The following is a 15112-nucleotide window of genomic DNA, read 5'->3' on the forward strand; positions in this document are numbered from 1 at the left end:
ACACGCCCCACCATCAGGAACAGAAAGACTTGTCCTGGCGCTGGGGCCTGAGGTCAGGCGGGTGCTCCCCGGCGGCTCCTGACCACAGCCGGGCCCAAGTTCCCCTCCCAAAGCAGCGCCCCCCTCGACGGTCCCCAGCCCACGGCTCCTGAGCGCGGGACCAGCTGAGGCTTCCCGAAGCAGCCGCCCCTGGAAGGGGCCCCGTCTCACTTTAGGATCAGGAAGAGGGGCGAGGCGCGCTGGAGGGGGTGGAATCCCGTGTTCACGGAGGGGCAGCGAGGACGAGAAGCCGGCTCTGTCCCAGGCCCGGGGGCCGTCCGTCCAGGCCCGCACTGAGGAGCGCCTTAAAAGGGCTCGCCATCGCCTCAAAGGCATTTGAACCCAACCAGGTTCTTCACAGCAAATGCCTGTCTCAGCATACACGAGTATCACCATCCCCTCGGCATGTGAGAAGTCTGAGTCACACCAGCAGCTCTGATTCTACAGAAATCATGATACGCACCCCCAAGTGGACTCAATTACAGTTATAGTACCTAGAAGATCGGTTAATCTAGAGGAAAATAATCATGCTTCCATAGGCAATTTTGCTTTTCCTATGAAATTAAAACAGCCCAAGAAATAATAACCACCCAATTAAAAAGGATACACAGGTTTAAATGTTAAATGAAATATAATTGCCTATGCACAATTGAGTTCCAGTCTCCCTCCCCTTTAACCCCTAGTAATCCCGGGTTTTTCATCTGGGTCCTGCCTGGTTCCTGGCTGGGTCCCTGTCCACCTCACTGTCATTAGAGCAAAAGCTCTGTGAGGTCGGGCCCGCATCCGTCTGGGTCCCTGCTGGGGCCCCCGTGCCTGCATTCTGCCTGCCTCATTTTAGGTGACCGGGAATATGTGCTCAGGGGGTGAATGAGTGGGCGCCATCCAGCACCAGGGCTTCAGGATGCACCCACCGGCATGGACCACTTCTGGAGGGGCCGGAAGGAGCGAGAACTGAAGGGCTGCCTGAATCCAAGCAGGGCAGCCAACAGCAGAGGAGAAGGGGGCACGCTGTGGGTCGGCTTCTCCCCTGACGGGCTTTTAGGAGGCCAAAAGGAAGAGACAAGGGGAACGGTCAGGCAGAGGAGCTCAGGTGTGAACAAGGAAGCAACCAGCTCTCATTCTCGCTGGTGCTGGCCAGGCCCCCTGCAGGCAGGCCCCCCGGATTCATGATTAGATTCATGATTAGACGTGGTCCCCAAAGAACTGTTCTTGGAATCAGACTCATTCTGACATGGCTTAAAAATTCCAAAAGTCTGATAACACAGATCTTTACAGTGCACTACACTGTAGTCAGAGGAACTTCAGCTCAAGGCTACATTCCCTGAAGCATATTGTTTATTTTTTCTTAGTCACATGATGAATTCATAGGGTTTTGTGGAAGGAGAAAAAGAGTAAAACAAATGTCTAGCAAATTTCTTTTAGTAATTCTCAGAGCCTTTAATATGTTAATGAATCTAGAATTGTGTGCCCGTGTATGTCCGTGTGGCATCTCTTAAAACCATAATTCTCCAAAGTGCTTTTGGGAAATATTGATGTAGTAACTCAACCTTCTTTTGCTAAAAGAAATTCCCCACCGTTGTCAAAATTTTTCTCCTTAGATGTCCTCATTTTCTTTTTGTGTGGCATGATAAAAGCCCAGGGAAAAGCTTAAGACCTGAAATATGTTTCTCAGTAAGAAAGAAATACATTTTTTCTTCTAAGGTTGTTTTCTTTTCTTTTTTACCTTTTTTTTTTTTTTTGCCTTTTGAAGGCAGGACTGGTATTAGCCCTTTTATATGTATATAAAATAACCCCTTAATTACCATCACAGACAGAAAAACATAATAAAAGTGTTGTGTGAAAGAACACAAAGTTAGAAAAACAATTTACTGAACTATAACATTAAAAAATACTTTTAAAATAAAATGTCACCACAAAACAGAGATACAGTATGAATTCATCACCCTGTATTTTAAAGTAGAAAGACCTGTTAATTCCGTAATTCCTGAGAGTGACACTTTACAATTTGCCCAAGGACTTGAATGCGTTTTCTAATGGCCCCAAAGTGGCAGTAGATGCTGGTAAAAGCCGTGACGGGACTGCGGAGGTTGCTCGGGTTTTTTTAAGGTTTCTCATTAAGAAAGGATTACATTCTAAACTAGCAGTGTCCCTTAATTCCTTGTGCTTCCCAGAGGCTCATACGATCAGAATTCACCTTCTCCTTTTCTTCACAGCACCAAAGTTGTGCAGAGTTAGTGAGTGTAAAATATTCTCTGAGAGGAAGGTACAGATTGCAGAGTTTTTCCTTCTTAAGAGGTCAAAAGACAGTAGATTATCAATTTATTTATCCTTAATTCCACCTGAACTACTTCCTTACAGATTCCCTGAACCTCTCTTACTTCCTTCTAACAGAAACGGGTGAATAACAAAAGATAAACACATAAACAGTGGTTGGGGCATTGGCCTATCCCCGCGGGTCATTTAAGAGGGGTCCACTGCAGTCTGAAACAAATTTTTGGTTCCCATTTGCCCATCATCTACTCACTTTCACACTCTGACAAGCGCTTCTCCTCCCTGTGGCATGAAGGGCATAGCAGTTAAGACGGAGGCCGTCCTGAAGGATGGCTGGCAAGGCGACACGGGCACAGCTCCAGGTGCAGCCGGAACTGCCCACACTGTGCGCAGGCCCTCAGCCAGCTCACCCCTGCAAAGCAGAGTAAGGTGGGTCCGGAGGGTCTCGTGCCAGGGGAAGGAGCCGGGCAGCGAGAGACAGTAGTTCCATGTGGAACCTGAAAAGCAAAACAAATTAACAAAATAGAAATAGTCACAAACACAGAAAGCAGACTGGTGGTGCCACAGGGGAGGGGGTGGAGGGTGGGCAAAATAGGCGAAGGGGATAAAGAGGTTTATAACTTCCAGTTATAAAATTATTTAATCAAGGGGATAAAAATACAGCATAGAAAATATATTCAATAATATTTTAATACCTTTCTATGGTGACAGATGGTAACTACATTTACCGTGGTGAGCATTCAGGAATGCATATAATTGTCAAATCACTATGTTGTACACCTGAAACCAATATAATATTGCATATCAACCATGATAAAAAGAAAGAAAGATTTGATAAAGGAGCCATGGACATACAATGGGGAAATGACAGTCTCTTCAACAGCTGGTGTTGGCAAAACTGGACAGCTACATGTAGGAGAATGAAACTGGATCACTGTCTAACCCCATATACAAAAGTAAATTCAAAATGGATCAAAGACCTGAATGTAAGTCATGAAACCATAAAACTCTTAGAAAAAAACATAGGCAAAAATCTCTTAGACATAAACATGAGTGACCTCTTCTTGAACATATCTCCCCGGGCAAGGAAAACAACAGCAAAAATGAACAAGTGGGACTATATCAAGCTAAAGAGCTTCTGTACAGCAAAGGACACCATCAATAGAACAAAAAGGATCCCTAAAGTATATGCGAGAATATATTCATCAATGACAGATCCGATAAAGGGTTGACATCCAGAATATATAAAGAGCTCACACACCTCAACAAACAAAAAACAAATAACCCAATTAAAAAATGGGCAGAGCTGAATAGACAGTTCTCTACAGAAGAAATCCAGATGGCCAACAGGCACATGAAAAGATGCTCCACATCGCTAATCATGAGAGAAATGCAAATTAAAACCACAATGAGATATCACCTCACACCAGTAAGGATCGCCATCATCAAAAAGACAAACAACAACAAATGTTTGCGAGGAGGTGGAGAAAGGGGAACCCTCCTACACTGCAGGTGGGAATGTAAATTAATTCAACCATTGTGGAAAGCAGTATGGAGGTTCCTCAAAATGCTCAAAATAGAAATACCATTTGACCCAGGAATTCCACTTCTAGGAATTTACCCTAAGAATGCAGCACTCCAGTTTAAAAAAGACAGATGCACCCCTATGTTTATTGCTGCACTGTTTACAATTTCCAAGAAATGGAAGCAACCTAAGTGTCCATCAGTAGATGAATGGATAAAGAAGATGTGGTACATATACACAATGGAATATTACTCAGCCATAAGAAGAAAACAAATCCTACCATTCACAACAACATGGATGGAGCTAGAGGGTATTATGCTCAGTGAAATAAGCCAGGCGGAGAAAGACAAGTACCAAATGATTTCACTCATATGTGGAGTATAAGAACAAAGGAAAACTGAAGGAACAAAACAGCAGCAGAAGCACAGAACCCAAGAATGGACTAACAGGTACCAAAGGGAAAGGGACTGGGGAGGACAGGTGGGAAGGGAGGGATAAGGGCGGGAAGAAAAGAAAGGGGGCCTTACGATTAGCATGTATAGCGTGGGGGACACGGGGAGGGCTGCGCAACACAGAGAAGACAAGTAGTGATTCTACAGCATCTTACTATGCAGATGGACAGTGACTGTAATGGGGTATGGGGGGGGACTTGGTGAAGAGGGGAGCCTAGTAAACATAATGTTCTTTCTGTAATTGTAGATTAATGAGACCAAAATAAAAATAAATAAATAAATAAATAAAAAAGAAAGAAAGAGAGTGAGTCCTGAGCTCTGAGCACCACCTTCAGTCTTCACCCTCAGTGGGGTTTTTCCCTCAAAGAATTTCCCGGAGTCCATTTTCCAGGAGTCCGCGTGATGCTGGATTACAGAGCGGCTGTAGCCCCAAGACGGACTGTGCTGGTCCGTCTCCGTCCTCCTCAGACCTGCTCTGTGCCCAGGGAGACTGCCTCCTGCAGATGACACGGCAGGAGAGGGGACAGGCTTTCTTCTCTGCCCCATGCCTGGAGCTCTGTCTCTGCTGAGCGCCGTGAGGCACCCCCGCGGCGGCCCATGTCATGTCCCAGCTTCCCCAGGCCCCATCACCACCTTTCCCCCCTTTGCCCCTTCAGCCCTCTGGGAAGTAACACCTTCCTCCTGGGGCCAGACTCTGGGTGGCTCAAAATCCCTGGTTCTTTTCCTCAACTCTGCACACCTCTGGAGGTAGTCTCTTTGTTAAAGTCTCTTTATTGATTATCTGGGGCAAATTCTATTTCCTGCCAGGAGTCTGACTGATAACCAACTGACACTCTTTTTCAGAATGAAGCTACTGAGAGCGAGCTTGAGTGAACAGAATATATTCTCTTCACAACCTCAGTGAGAGTACTGCTTAGGAGTGTGGTTTTGGGGGCCATGCAGATCAGTTCTTATTAACTGTGTAAGTCTAGCTACGCTTAACTTTTCTAAGTTTAAGTTTTCTCATGCAAAAAATGAAGCTAAAACAGTGTTTAATTCTTTTAACAACATAGGATTGTTGTTAGGATTAAATAAGATTATGTTTGTAAAATACTTAGCACAGTGCTTAAAACATTGAAGACTTAAATCAGTAAACTGGAGTTCTTCTCTTTTATCATTATTTACTTTTAAGTGTATTTCAATTTTCAAACTCTAGTAACCATAATGTTGCTCACGTAATTGTACATTAATGATACCAAAAAAAAAAAAAGAAGCCCTGGCTTCAGTTTCTTTTAGGAAGTATCATGGCTCCTACTGACCCCTAAAAACTAGTATCTAGCTCTTTACCCTTTCACACCAGGCTATCCAACACTCACCCCATCCTGGGCAATGGAACTCATTATCTGGTCCCTCCATACAAAATAGCTCCTCTTCTCATCGGCCTCAGTTGGCATTGGTTTAATTGGGAATCATCCTCAAAATAATAGTGCTTAAGCCATTGGAGGTTTATTCCTCCTTCACACCACATTGGAGTGGACAGTCCTGAGCTGGCAGGGGGTCCGTGGCATCAGGGACGCAGGCTTGTTGCCCTGTTGTGCGTGGCCCTTGTCCTTTTAAGATGGAGCACCAGCCATCGTGGCCATATTCCAAGAAGCAGGGCAGAGGGAGGGGGGAAAGATAAGGGGCCTTATGAAATGATAGAACATATATATATACATTGGCCTCTGCCCCCAGTTCCTGGCACAGGGCTCCTGAAATCCTTGTAACTTCCTAAATGCCAACACTGGGAGCATCCCTTGTTCTAATGCGTGGTCTTTGCCCCCAGTTCCTGACACTCAGCCCCTAAGTCCCTTGGAATTTCCTGGGTGGTAGGAGTGTCTTTCGTTCTAATGAGGCGTTCGGTGGGCTCCTGGATGGCCCCTGGCTGGGGGCTGGTCCAGAAAGACCACACAACTATTAGAAGGTTGGACTTTCAATCCCGCCGCCCATCCTCTGGGAAGGCTCAGAAAGGGGCTGGAGATTGAGTTAATAACTGATCATACCTACAGAAAGAAGCGTTTATTGAAGTCCCCAAAGCGTGGGGGCTTCGGGGAGTTTCCAGGTTGACAAACATATCCACACACAGGGAGGGCGACCACCTCCACTCCCCAGGGCCAGCAGCCCCTGCGCCCGGGACCCCCCTGGACCTCTCCCACGAATCTCTTCCCGTATCCTTTATCACACCCTCAATTATATAATAAAAAGACAAACATTAAGGGCTTCCCTGGGTTCTTTGAGCCATCCTGGCAAATCGTCAGACCCAAGAAGAGGGCCGTAAGAACCGTGATTGTAGCCTGCCCATCAGAAGCACAGGTGAGAACCTGGGACTGGCAGTTGGCGTCTGAAGTGGGGGGTGGGGGGCCTTGTGGGACTGAGCCCGTGACCTGTGGGACCTGACACGAGCTGAGTTAAGTCGTAGACACCCAGCTGGTGCCAGAGTTGCTCAGGGCATGTATAGGAACCCCACACATCTGGTGTGGAAGTGAAGTCAAGTTGAGCAGGGTGAGTAAGGGAGACGCTCGGGGGTTTTCCCTTTAGGGCAGCCATACCAGCTCCCTCTGAAAACAAGGGTCCTAGCAGTTGCCATCTGAAGCCCCAGCTGGGAGCCCAGGCCACCACGCAGTCAGGTGGCCCCCCTGCTTTCAGGAGGCTGGGACCCGTCTTTATCCTGGGAAGTTACGTCTCCGGCTCAAACTTCGGGACCATGGAAGGAACGTAGAGGGACCGGGCCAAGGGCAGCCTCTGCCACAGAATCTTCCCCTGACCTGCTGCCTTCCTCTACCAGTTCATAGGAGAAGGAGAGGCAAGCAGATTTTTTTTAAAACAGTGCCGTCTTGGCAGTCGAGGGCATTTTAAAGCGTTCAGCCTCACAGAAGCGGGCAGCGTGAAATCACAAGAAAAGCAGGCGGCGGAACCGGGTCCCCTTCTGCCCCCCCAACCCTGCTCAGAGCACGATTTCCACACACATGAGTGCGCAGACCTCGTCTTAGACGTCGCCACTGCCCACACTCGCCAGCAGCCAGCACAAACCTGGCACATGTGACATGACGGCAGCTGGGGGCCCGGGGGCCCGTCTCTGAGGTGGGGGCAGCCGATGGTTACCCGAGGCACGGATGCAGCGCGTGGCCGTGGCGGCTGCCTGGCAAGTCCATTCCACCGCCCGGTGGCATCTCCGTGCTTCACAGGACCGCGGGTCGTGAAGACTGTTGAGTAGCTGAGCAAGGATCGGACTTGCAGTCCGAGGAGATCAACCCGGAACGGTGTTAGGGGGTTAAGGACCGAGCGGAGCGGGCGGCAGCGGGCAGACGCTGTCAGTGGCAATGAAGGGCGGGGTGAGCGCCTCACGGACGGCGGAGTCACACAGGGACGCCCCCCACGGGGCTGGGAAGCGCGCTGCTCCCGGACTGGACGGGTGCGGGGCTCAGGCAGGAATTTCCCGGTATTGTCTTCTCAAGAGTTTCTTTTTCTAAGGAATTGCTCCTGCCACTCCCCCGACCTCGGCGAGCCTGCCAAACCGCAGGACTCTGCCCTGGGAACACAGAGGGGTGTGTGTGTATGTGTGGGGTGCAGGGTGTGCGGTGTGATGTGCGGGGTGTGCAGTGGGGGTGGGGGTGGGGTGTGCAGTGTGTGTGGAGGGCTGTGGGATGTGGGGTGATGGGCGGGGTGTGTGGGGTGCAGGGTGTATGTGGAGTGTGTAGGGTGTACAGTGTGTGTGTGGGGTGTGGGGTGTGTTGGGTGTGTGATGTGGGGGGTGTACAGTGTGGTATGTGCACAGTGTGTGTGGTGCAGGGTGTGTGGGGTGTGTGTGGGGGGGTGTATAGGGTGTGCAGTGTGTGGGGTGATGTGCGGGGTGTGGGCTGTGAGGGGTGGCGGGGGCGGGACCCACCAAGCACAGAGGGGGCTGTGTGTGCATGTATGTGCGGGGTGTGGAGTGTGCAGTATGTGGGGTGCAGGGTGTGTGGTGTGGGGGTGTGTGTGTAGGGTGTGCAGTATGTGTGTGGGGGTGTGGGGTGATGTGCAGGGTGTGTGGTGTAGGGTGTGTGTGTGATGTATGGGGTGTGGGGTGTGCGGGGTGTGTCTGTGTGGGGTGATGTGTGTGGTGTGCAGGGTGTGCAGTGAGTGGGGGGTGTGGGGTGATGTGCGGGGTGTGCGGGGTAGGGGGCGGCACCCACCAAACGCAGAGCCTGAGGCAGGGGTAACGCATCCCCCTCTGGCAGCCGCCGGTCAGGACGAGCATGAGCCCCGGCACAGGCACCTGCGTGCGGCGGGACCCGCAGACAGCGCCCGGGAAGCCAGGAGCCCTCCCACTACCCCGTCCAGTCCCAGCGGGAGCCGGGCCAGTTCCCGGACTTCCCGCCACATGGCCCGGTAACGCCCCTGTGCTTAAGCTACTGTGAATTGGGTTTCTGTCCTTTATTGTGAAAACAAGGCAGAACTAAAAAAAAAAAAAAAAGGTTAAATAACGTGTCTTCCTATTAGAAACAGACTTAATAAAAACATCTGAGAGTCCGCAGTATATGCGGCGGAATGAGCACTTCCACACATCAGCATCTGAAATACTGGCAAATTATGGACAAGTTAAAGGTGTTAAGAATGTCGAGGAAGCCAGTTTTGCTCATTTTTGTTATTTCTCTTCTTACACTGTAGCTTTTGCTTTTGACATTCTAAGAGGAAGAAAAGACACCACCGACGGTCTAACGCTGACCCTCACGGTGAAACACAGCGGCATCAAAGTTCTCTTCCTGTGACACGGGTTTAAGCGGTTAATCTGATTTTAGCCGACTGGCATGTTCTTTACAGCAAATAAGTAGGTAATCTGGGGGATTACTGAAAGAAAAGATCAATTAAACGAGTTACAGGCATCATGTTGATTTTTTTTTTAACTGTCCGATCGAGCTTGGTGTTTTTCAAGTCAGACCTGATACACACTCATTTAGCAGAGATCAAGCAGGTGGAATTCTTGCCCAGGAAAGGTATGATATATGACTTAAGAAGCTAGTTTTAAGGGCAGCAATCTGTGATAACTCAGCACTGACTCCAGCCCGACAGTGCTGGCACCGGGAGGGTTCCCACGTGGTACAACGGCACCTCTCTCTTGCCATTAAATAGTTACGTTCTCATCATTTATGCCTTTCATGGTCCGCTGAAGGGCTTTTCTTCAGGGTCTCACACGTCCTTCTGTGTGGACTTGCTACAAAGGCACCTTCCAACACAATGTGTAGTTCAGGAACGTATTTTGTCTCATTTACACATGCTTTCCTCCAACAAGGATTAGAGTCCAAGAACCATTCACTGAACTAAAAGCACAAGAGGAAGGAAAGAGAGGGTCCTAGCACTGGAGAGTACGGTCTCCTCTGGGAAGGGGGATAACATACGGTCACACACACACCGTGCAGAGGGCATTTCAGCAGGTCCCAGCTGCACAGGGCAGTCCATGGGCAGGACTTGTGAGCGGCACACGGTACCAGGCACTGGGCCTCACACAGGGCTCTGCTGTGTGCTCTCATTTAATGTGCACAATAATCTTGTGAGGCCAATTTTTTTACCTCCCATTTCACAGGTGTGGAAAGTGAAGGCTCAGGGAAGGAAACTGCTGGCCCAAGGGAGGGGAAAGCAGGACTTCAAACCCAGGTCTGATTTGAAAGCCCTTGCTGTTTCCTTTACGGAACACTGCTACCTTAAGAAATATGAAGAGTCAAGAGCACAAGAAAATCATAAAAGACACCACGGAAGGAGTGGAACTGGGTGTGAGTCAGAGGGACCTTCAACCCAACTTGAAACCACATTTCCCAGGACCCACTTGGCCATCAGTTCTACTTCCAGCCGTCCTTCCAGACAATACAATGACCTTGCAACACTTTAACTCCAACAAGCCTCTTGACTTTTATGCCACTGTTGTGTGTTTTCATTATATATGTATTTAAACCCCACAGGGCATTATTGTCGTAGCCAGGATTTATTTAGCTTTATCCATATACTTTCCCCTTTGCCCCGGTCTTTTCCTCTTGCACCTCTGAGTGTCCATCTAGGTTCATCTTCCTCTGCCTGAAGAACTTTCTTCAGGATTTCCTTTAATGTAGGTCTGCTTCCGATCATTCTTTCAGGCTTTATATCCAGAGATGCCTTTATTTCCCTTTTAAATTCAAAGAACATTTTTCCTGGGCATAGAATTCTAGACTGAGTTTTTTTCCTTTAGCACTTTGAAAATATTCTACTTGTCTTCTGATTTTCATTGTTTTTCCTAGGAAACCAGCAATAAGTTTAATCATTGCTATGCTGAAGGTAATGTTTTTTTCTCTGTGTTTTGTAAGTATTTCTCTTTGGTTTTAACTTATTATGAATGTGACTAGTTTTGTTTTAAATTCCACTTGGGATTCCTCATTTGTGACTTAATGTATTTCACCAGTTCTGGAAAATTCTGTTATTATCTTTTCAAAAACTGCTTGTCTCATTTTCCCGCTCCTTTGCTTCAGGAACTCTTAATACATTTGTGTTAACCCTTGGTACTGCATCCCCTAGGTCCACCCACCCACCCCCATATTTTCACTTTTTTTCTCTCTATTGTTTCTTCTGGGGATATTCTTCCAATGTTCTTCATTAACTTTTCAACTATGTCTTACTGGCTATAAAACCTTTCCCCTGAGTTAATTTCAGCAGCTGTATTTGTTGGTTTGATATTTAGTTTTATGGTTTCCATAATTATCAATAGTGGTTTTTGTTTTATCTCTGTGAACCTAATGAACGAAGTGTGGAGGAATTTTCTGTCAAGTAATAGTTGACACCAGGAAGCAATCGATGAGTTCCGGCCCCACTCAGGGTTCAGCAGCCCTAGGAACATGGCTCCCAGAACCTGGTGCTTTCGGAAGCATACAAGACGAAGGGCAGCAGCCAAAGACACAGGGAAAGAAACAAACTTTAACAAACACTTAAAGCCCAAGCGTAGGCTAGTGTGACAGCTCAGAATCCCTGGGAGCCAGACACAAGCAGTCTGCCCCCAACCCCTTGCCAGCTCTTTTCCATGGGCCTCCACTGGGGGGGCGCTCCTAGAGGCATGCGGAGAACCAGAAGAGCCTCCCTTTGGGGTCACAGGCATGCGTATGACAGCCAGCTGTCCCTGGGGCAGGGAGGGGAAGCCTGTGTCCTTCTTTCATACAAAGAAAAGACCATCAGCCACTAGAGGGTTGGTATTAAGTCTTCCATTGGTCCACGGTCCCAGGAAAAGGCTGGCTGTGGTGGGGGAGTTAAGAAGCCATCAGATGCTGGAGGGGGACAGGAAACCCACTTGTGACCAGGATCCTGCACAGATACAAACCAGAGGTCGGCTGCCAGTGCGAGAGGGACAGAAAACTTGCTCTCATTTACAACCACCCTCCCATCACTGTGCAGAGTCTGAGGCTAGAGAAAGAACACTGCTGCCGCAACCATAAGCCTTGTACAAAGAGCCAAGCAACAGATCCCTACAGCAGAGGGGCAGGCAGGACCAGAGAGTGATCCCTCTGGTAGTAAGTCTGCTGAGCTGACAGTTAAGCAGGGACACTGAGAAAAACTCTCCGGCATTTCAGGCCACACACTAAATACAAAGTAGCAGCAGTCTACCAGTGGGGAAATCTGACATCTGTGATATACTGAAGGTGACGATACCAACAAACCCAGATCAGCACTGATGAGAGGCACTCAGTCCCCCCACACTAATAGCATAAAGGAGGAGTTTGTCCATTTGCAGGTATAAATACTACTTACCTCAATTTCTGTTGTTCTTTGGCGTCAATGTTTGGCATTCAGTCAAAGATTACAAGACACATTAAAAAGCAAACAAAAAATGACAACCCATTATCAAGAGACAAGATGGTCAAAAGAATTAGCTCCAGAGATGGCTCAGATATCGATACTACCCAACAGGAACTTCAAAGTAACTATGATTAAAATGCTAACAGATCTAGTGGAATGGGTGAATGGCACGCAAAAACAGACGGAGACTTGGAGCAGAGAGACAGAAACTATCAAAAAGAGTTACATGGAAATCAATATAAGAATATAAACAAAATTTTTAAAAAATTAAAATATGGGAGGGGCGGAAGATGGCGGCGTGAGTAGAGCAGCGGAAATCTCCTCCCAAAACAACATATATCTATGAAAATATAACAAAGACAACCCTTCCTAGAATAAAGACCAGAGGACACAGGACAATATCCAGACCACATCCGCACCTGAGAGAACCCAGCGCCTCGCGAAGGGGGTGAGATACAAGCCCCGGCCCCGCGGGAGCCGAGCGCCCCTCCCCCCAGCTCCCGGCGGGAGAAGAGCAGGCAGAGCGGGAGGGAGACGGAGCCCAGGGCTGCCGAACACCCAGCCCCCGCCATCCGGGCCAGAGTGCAGGGCCCTCGATACTAGGAAAACAGGGCAGCAAGAACAGTGAGCGGGCACTGGAGGCTGGGCGACAGAGGGCATAAGAAAAGCGCGCGACCATATTTTCTTTCTTCTTTTGTTGCTTTTTTCCTGTTTTGTTTTGGCGAGCGCTTTTTGGAAGTCTTAAAGGGATAGGGACCCCAATACTAGGGAAACAGGGCAGCAAGACCGGTGAGCAGAGGCCTGAGGCTGGCACTGGAGAATAAAGAAAAACGAGCGACCACCTTTTTTTTTGTTTTTAATTAAAAACTTTTTTTTTCCTTTTTTTTTTTTTTTTTGGTGGTCATTGTTTTGTTTTGGCGGGTGCTTTTTGGAAGTCTTAAAGGGGCAGGGCGGGCCACTTAATCCAGAGGTAGGGAATCCGGGATCTCTGGGCACCCTAACCCCTGGGCTGCAGGGAGCAGGGAGGCCCCTTACGGAGATAAATAGCCTCCCAGCAGCTCCTGCTCCAACGCGACTCCACCATTTTGGAGTAGCTGCCCGAGCCAGGCCACGCCCACAGCAACAGCGGAGATTAACTCCATAGCAGCCGGGCAGGAAGCAGAAGCCCTGTCTGCGCGCAGCTGCGCAGCACAAGCCACTAGAGGCCGCTGTTCTCCCAGGAGAGGAGGGCCACAAACCAACAAGAAAGGAAGTCCTTCCAGCCGTCACTCGTCCCAGCTCTGCAGACTATTCCTATCACCATGAAAAGGCAAAGCTTCAGGCAGACAAAGATCACAGAGACAACACCAGAGAAGGAGACAGACCTAACCAGTCTTCCTGAAAAAGAATTCAAAATAAGAATCATGAACATGCTGACAGAGATGCAGAGAAATACGCAAGAGAAATGGGATGAAGTCCGGAAGGAGATCACAGATGCCAGAAAGGAGATCGCAGAAATGAAACAAACTCTGGAAGGGTTTATAAGCAGAATGGATAGAATGCAAGAGGCCATTGATGGAATTGAAATCAGAGAACAGGAACGCATAGAAGCTGACATAGAGAGAGACAAAAGGATCTCCAGGAATGAAACAATATTAAGAGAACTGTGTGACCAATCCAAAAGGAACAATATCCGTATTATAGGGGTCCCAGAAGAAGAAGAGAGAGGAAAAGGGATGGAAAGTATCTTAGAAGAAATAATTGCTGAAAACTTCCCCACACTGGGGGAGGAAATAATCGAACAGACCACGGAAATACACAGAACCCCCAACAGAAAGGATCCAAGAAGGGCAACACCAAGACACATAATAATTAAAATGGCAAAGATCAAGGACAAGGAAAGAGTGTTAAAGGCAGCTAGAGAGAAAAAGGTCACCTATAAAGGGAAACCCATCAGGCTAACATCAGACTTCTCAAAAGAAACCCTACAGGCCAGAAGAGAATGGCATGATATATTTAATACAATGAAACAGAAGGGCCTTGAACCAAGGATACTGTATCCAGCACGACTATCATTCAAATATGACGGTGGGATTAAACAATTCCCAGACAAACAAAAGCTGAGGGAATTTGCTTTCCACAAACCACCTCTACAGGACATCTTACAGGGACTGCTCTAGATGGGAGCACTCCTAGAAGGAGCACAGCACAAAACACCCAACATATGAAGAATCGAGGAGGTGGAACAAGAAGGGAGAGAAGAAAAGAATCTCCAGACAGTGTATATAACAGCTCAATAAGCGAACTAAGTTAGGCAGTAAGATACTAAAGAGGCTAACCTTGAACCTTTGGTAACCACGAAGTTAAAGCCTGCAATGGCAATAAGTACATATCTTTCAATAGTCACCCTAAATGTTAATGGGTTGAATGCACCAATCAAAAGACACAGAGTAACAGAATGGATAAAAAAGCAAGACCCATCTATATGCTGCTTACAAGAAACTCACCTCAAACCCAAAGACATGTACAGACTAAAAGTCAAGGGATGGAAAAACATATTTCAAGCAAACAACAGTGAGAAGAAAGCAGGGGTTGCAGTACTAATATCAGACAAAATAGACTTCAAAACAAAGAAAGTAACAAGAGATAAAGAAGGACACTACATAATGATAAAGGGCTCAGTCAAACAAGAGGATATAACCATTCTAAATATATATGCACCCAACACAGGAGCCCCAGCATATGTGAAACAAATAGTAACAGAACTAAAGGGGAATATAAACTGCAATGCATTCATTCTAGGAGACTTCAACACACCACTCACCCCAAAGGATAGATCCACTAGGCAGAAAATAAGTAAGGACACGGAAGCACTGAACAACACAGTAGAGCAGATGGACCTAATAGACATCTATAGAACTCTACATCCAAAAGCAGCAGGATATACATTCTTCTCAAGTGCACATGGAACATTCTCCAGAATAGACCACATACTAGGCCACAAAAAGAGCCTCAGAAAATTCCAAAAGATTGAAATCCT

This window comes from Manis pentadactyla, chromosome 12 (assembly GCF_030020395.1).
Source record: "Manis pentadactyla isolate mManPen7 chromosome 12, mManPen7.hap1, whole genome shotgun sequence".
Taxonomy (NCBI): Eukaryota; Metazoa; Chordata; class Mammalia; order Pholidota; family Manidae; genus Manis; species Manis pentadactyla.